At 36.6% G+C, this 5,848-nt stretch overlaps 1 pseudogene; it reads left to right on the forward strand.

The window, feature by feature from the left end:
- The first annotated feature begins 3,185 nt into the window (after window positions 1-3,185).
- Window positions 3,186-5,115, forward strand: LOC136849503 (uncharacterized; annotated as a pseudogene).
- Window positions 5,116-5,848: the final 733 nt, after the last annotated feature.

The following is a 5,848-nucleotide window of genomic DNA, read 5'->3' on the forward strand; positions in this document are numbered from 1 at the left end:
GTCATATTGATTTTGATAAGCAGTCCTATTTAGAATTTCATATTCTCAGACTTATTGCTTAGCCTACCCCTTTTGTTGCTAACCTATCAATTTAAAGTACAGGCAATCCTTTTGCTAGGCTTCTACATCCTATATATACATTATAATTTTGTATTTGTAATTTGCCAAAACCATTAACTGCCTTGTACTTCTTAAACTAATTAGGCTTACGTGCTTCTCAATTCTTGTGTCTTGCACATCTGTGTGTACTTATTGTACCTCAATTTTGCACCTACATGCCCCTTTTATCTCGTGTATTACTAACACAGTACACCCTTATGATGCCTATTGCTGCAGTGAATGTGCCTTTAATTTCACGCCGTTCTAATTGAACCACCTGCTCCTGTTACCACTATGTCCATGGGCAAGTTGAGCAAATTCACATAATTATAGGCATTTGTAGGTTTCGACCCGTGCATCGTGTTGGAGTAATCATACCTTTGCATTGTAGGCTTTGACCCGTGCCTTGAGTCCATATAGTCATACCTTTGCATTTATAGGATTTGACCCTTGCATTGTGTTATAATCACACCCTTGCTTTCGTAGGTTTTGACCCATGTATTGTGTTACAGTACTCATACCATTTCATTTGTAGTCTTTGACCCTTGCATTCTGTTATAATCACACCCTTGCATCCATAGGCTTTGACCCATGCAGCATGTTACAATACTTATGCCTTGGCATTTGTACGTTTTGACCCATGGATTGTGTTCCAAATACTCACACTTCTGCATTGTAGGCTATGACCCGCACATTGTGTTAATCCTCAAATTTTATTAGTGCCCAGTACATTTATCTTAGCTTATGTAGTTGTGCTGCATGTACACCATAGCCAGTCTAGTGCATTTATTTATCTTTTTTATGTACTTAGCCTATGCCATTTGCGCCTTATGTGTAACCTAACTAGCGTCGAGTACGTATACCTGTGCTGCTCCAATTTATGTGTAGGTGAGCCGCACATTTTATACCATCTGCACCCGCATGCCAATCCTGTGGAGTGCCTTATACTTGGTTCTTCAGAACCATTTTGCTTTACAAGTGTAACCTTGACCAGCTCACTTCCCTATTTTGCATACACTCTCCTAGTTCAGAGTGCCATTTCCATTCTGTGCAGTTGTTTGCAAGGACACTCCTTATTCATTTTCATGTGCCTATAATGCACAGCCTAAAGGCAATGCCTTTCAGCACAGTGCCACTTTGGCACTGCTAGCTCATCGATAACAAATCATCTGGAGTATTTGCAATATTCAACCTCTAGCAACTCATCCAAAATGTCCATTATGAGGAGGCACTCGCTCTCTATACATGGCTAGTGTGGCATACAGCATGAAAAGAATCCTTGATGGGTAGCAGCTAAGGTTTTTGGAGCAACTGGCATTAGTTTGTGCTTATGTATACCTGTGCTGCTCCAATTTATGTGTAGGTGAGCCGCACATTTTATACCATCTGCACCTGCATGCCAATCCTGTGGAGTGCCTTATACTTGGTTCTTCAGAACCATTTTGCTTTACAAGTGTAGCCTCGACCAGCTCACTTCCTATTTTGCATACACTCTCCTAGTTCAGAGTGCCATTTCCATTCTGTGCAGTTGTTTGCAAAGGACACTCCTTATTCATTTTCATGTGCCTATAATGCACAGCCTAAAGGCAATGCCTTTCAGCACAGTGCCACTTTGGCACTGCTAGCTCATCGATAACAAATCATCTGGAGTATTTGCAATATTCAACCTCTAGCAACTCATCCAAAATGTCCATTATGAGGAGGCACTCGCTCTCTATACATGGCTAGTGTGGCATACAGCATGAAAAGAATCCTTGATGGGTAGCAGCTAAGGTTTTTGGAGCAACTGGCATTAGTTTGTGCTTATGTAACAGAGTACACCAAAGCTGATGAGATAGACAAAGGAAATCCATGTCATGTAACCTATCAACCCATGAATGAATGAACAATACAATTAAGTCCAAAACATTTGGGTGGTGTAATATTATCGAGAACATGCATATTACTATTGAGAAAATGCCATGAGTTATGAGTCTGACAGGTACATTTTGCAAATGTACAAAAAGTCATGTGACTTTCCATCAGTGGACTCCGGCTAGCAGGTGCAGTGTTGCTTTGGAATATTCTGTCGCCATGTATGTAAAGGCGAATTGCCTATAGTATGGGGGAGTTCACTTCAAGATTGGTTGCTTTTGGATATTCTTCTGCTTTTAGAATCTATTTCCTTCTTCTGCTACAGTGAAAATATCTATCTATCTATCTATCTATCTATCTATCTATTTATCTATCTATCTATCTATCTATCTATCTATCTATCTATCTATCTATCTATATATATATATATATATATATATATATATATATATATATATATATATATATATATATATATATATATATATATATATATTTATATATATATATATATATATATATATATATATATATATATATATATATATATATATATATATATATATATATATATTAGGTTATGAAAAAAAAAAATATTTTTCAAATTTTAATACTCCTGCTATTTTATGTGATGAGATTCCTATCACTTATTATAAAAATCACCGTTATTTTGATATTGTGTGAAAAAAGGTCCCCCACCGATGCACTTAAAGTTACCGAGTTCTCACCAAAATAGGGAATTATTGTCGAAAAATTTTAGAGACATTTATGCATTTTGTTATCTTAGACACCTTACAAACAAGTATTTTATATGCTATTCAAGCAGAATGAGTAATGCCTTGTTGATAATTCAGGTTTCATGAGCCCAATTGTATTTTAATTTGAGACTATTGATCACAATTTAACAAGTGATAAACCCTAGAATAGAAACCTTGGGTGATTTTCTCCAGAGTAAAATTTGGATGATGCAATACTACCACAGTGTGTTTGGGTGTATTGCATCATCTATTGCATCATCATAGGCTGGCTCAGTAGCTTCAGTAATGTTCAGTTCCCTCTCGGACTTGACAGCCATTGGATGTGCTGCCTGGCTCTCTCACCAGGTAATTTCTATAGGAGTTTGCATTAATGCTACTGAAAAGAGGTTTGCATTTTAGTTTTATACTCATACTGAAGTGTTGATTTGCAGTCCTAACAATCATATGTTCTTGTATTTCAGAGAAACGGGAAACATGGCGTACTTTAAGTCTAGTGATACTGTGAAAAGAATGCACAAAAATGGACTTCAATCTACCATCATCCATGCATACATTGCGGCGTGATCTTCCGCGTGTTGAATGCTTGACAAGTTTCACCAGGCTACCTCAAAACGGCATGTTTGGGAAGATACCACATGTTACTGGAAGAAGACAAAATGAAAAGTACTAGGATAAAACGGATTTGTCAGGAATTATCAGAGTTGTGGGGAAAATTCAGCTTTCTACTCTCAGTCAGCAAGCCATTAATGCACGACTGACAAAATGATACTTTTATATGAGAAGAATCAACGTAGACCAAAGGAAGGCTTTTTGAATGGTATGAAGAGCATTTTTGACATCACCAAAGTTGATGGTGTTTGGCTGTGCCGTGAGGATAAAGAGCTTTATCACAAACAAATTGAGTCAGGTGGGAAGGTTGGATACACCACTCACAAGCCAGCACCTAAGTCCTCTATACATCCTTCAAAAAGACATAGACATCTTCCAATATCACATGAACAAAGTGCTACTATATCTGACATGGAAAGTGAATCTGTTAGTTCAGGTGAAAATGTTAGCAGTGTAACAGAGGACAGTTCTGATGAAGAGCCAGTGCCGAACAAGAGAATAAACCATCTGCTACACACCAGGCCACAAAATTAGTGAGTCGCCAGAGTCTGTCTACCAACAAGGCATCTAAAGTTTGTGCAAGTCTTCCTACACCAACACAATCAGGAGTATGGCGAGGAGTTATCAGACTTGCAGAAAAAAAGAAGGGTGAGATTAAGTCACTTCTAAAGGAAGAGAAGGATTATTGTCTCCATTTTGATGGGAAAAGATTAGTGAAACAGGAATACCAAGTGGTCTGCATCAAAAGTGCAACTAGAGATGTAAGACTAGGGGTTGTACGGTGCAAAAGTGGATCTTCAAAAGATATATATGATGCACACGAGAAAGTTATTGATGAATATGATGCCTGGTCAAGCATTAAAATGATTGTGTGTGACACAACTGCCGTAAACACTGGACGTTCAAATGGTGTGGTTGCAAGAATTCAGAGAACTATGAATGAAAAGGGCTTAGACGTGCCTCAATACATTGGGTGTCAGCATCACATATTGGACAGAATATTGAGGCATGTTCTTGACTTCTATGTTTCCGAAACAACTACAAAGCCGAGTCTGAACTACAAATTCGTCGATGAACTGTTAGAAAATTATAATAATCTACAAACTGAGTACAAGGCAGAGACTCAAATGGAAAAGACTGAGAACCCGGGTTGGAGAGATGACTTCAAGTTCTTATATGAACTATGCAAAGCATTCCAGCATTACAAGAAGCATGATTCATTCCCAATTATCAAATGGAAGAAATTGCCTTCACTACACAGTGCCCGATGGAACTCGAGGGCCATTTATACGCTCCTTGCATACTTTTTACTACCATCATGGCGTAATATTTTGGAACGTCCAGTGAGTTTCATCGCCAACAGCTGGCAAAAAGCGTGGTTCACTGATCAAATATTCAAGGAAACCAGCTACAAGGACCTCCACTTTGGAATTACAGAGTTGAGATGTGCCAGTGCCCTGAAATGCTTGAAAACTCATTGGAACAGGGCACCGTCAGTGCTTGATATTCCACGATCAAACATGATAGCTGAGAGAGCTGTTAAAGTGATGGAAGAATTTAGTGAAATATGCAAAAAAGACAAGTATTTAAACGATCGGTTTGTTGTCACCAACAATATCTAGTTTGAGATTTTTTTTGCACCAATATCAGATAGGCCTATTGAAATGTTTCATACAAAAATGGCTTGTGTGGGGGACATATTTTCAAATTTGAATAAAATGAATTAGGTTTTTGTGATTAGTACCAAAATGTTCAATAAATCTCATACCAGGCAAAATTTTTTATTTTGAGTCATAACCCTAATATATATATATACATATATACATATATATATATATATATATATATATATATATATATATATATATATATATATATATATATATATATATATATATATATATATATATATATATATATATATATATATATATATATATATATATATATATATATATATATGTCACTAAGTCCACGTCGGAAGGTGAGTGAAAACCGGGACTTTGAACAAGTACTTTCGTAGTTTATCCTACATTTTCAAGTTCACACTGAATACAAAAAGAAGTTGACAGAGGTTTATATACAAAACAGAAGGTGAGGGCGGGGTTACAGTTTGCTAATCTGGGCAGCATGTTCTTTAAACAAAAAAGACAGGGACAAAGGATCAAGGGATAATCCAGGGTGGAGATTAACATTCTTGTTGGAAGTAGCTTCGATGAAAACACTCTCTAATAGATTTCTTTTTCGATGGCCGTTGACCTCTTGTAGATGATCGTTGACTTATCCCAGTTCATCCCATGGCCTGTCTTAAGTCAATGATCCACAATGGCATTATTTGATAAGCCTCTTGAAATGGCATATTTGTGTTGGGAGCTTCTTATTTTTAGTCCTTTTGATGTTTGACCAATATAAATCTTATTACATTCTTTACAACGAATACTGTATACAACATTGTTTGAATTGGGTGGGCTATTCTTAATTAGTTAATTTCTCAAAATATTATTATATTTAAATACTAAGTTAATATC

The sequence above is a fragment of the Macrobrachium rosenbergii genome, chromosome 2 (genome assembly GCF_040412425.1).
Source record: "Macrobrachium rosenbergii isolate ZJJX-2024 chromosome 2, ASM4041242v1, whole genome shotgun sequence".
Lineage (NCBI taxonomy): Eukaryota > Metazoa > Arthropoda > Malacostraca > Decapoda > Palaemonidae > Macrobrachium > Macrobrachium rosenbergii.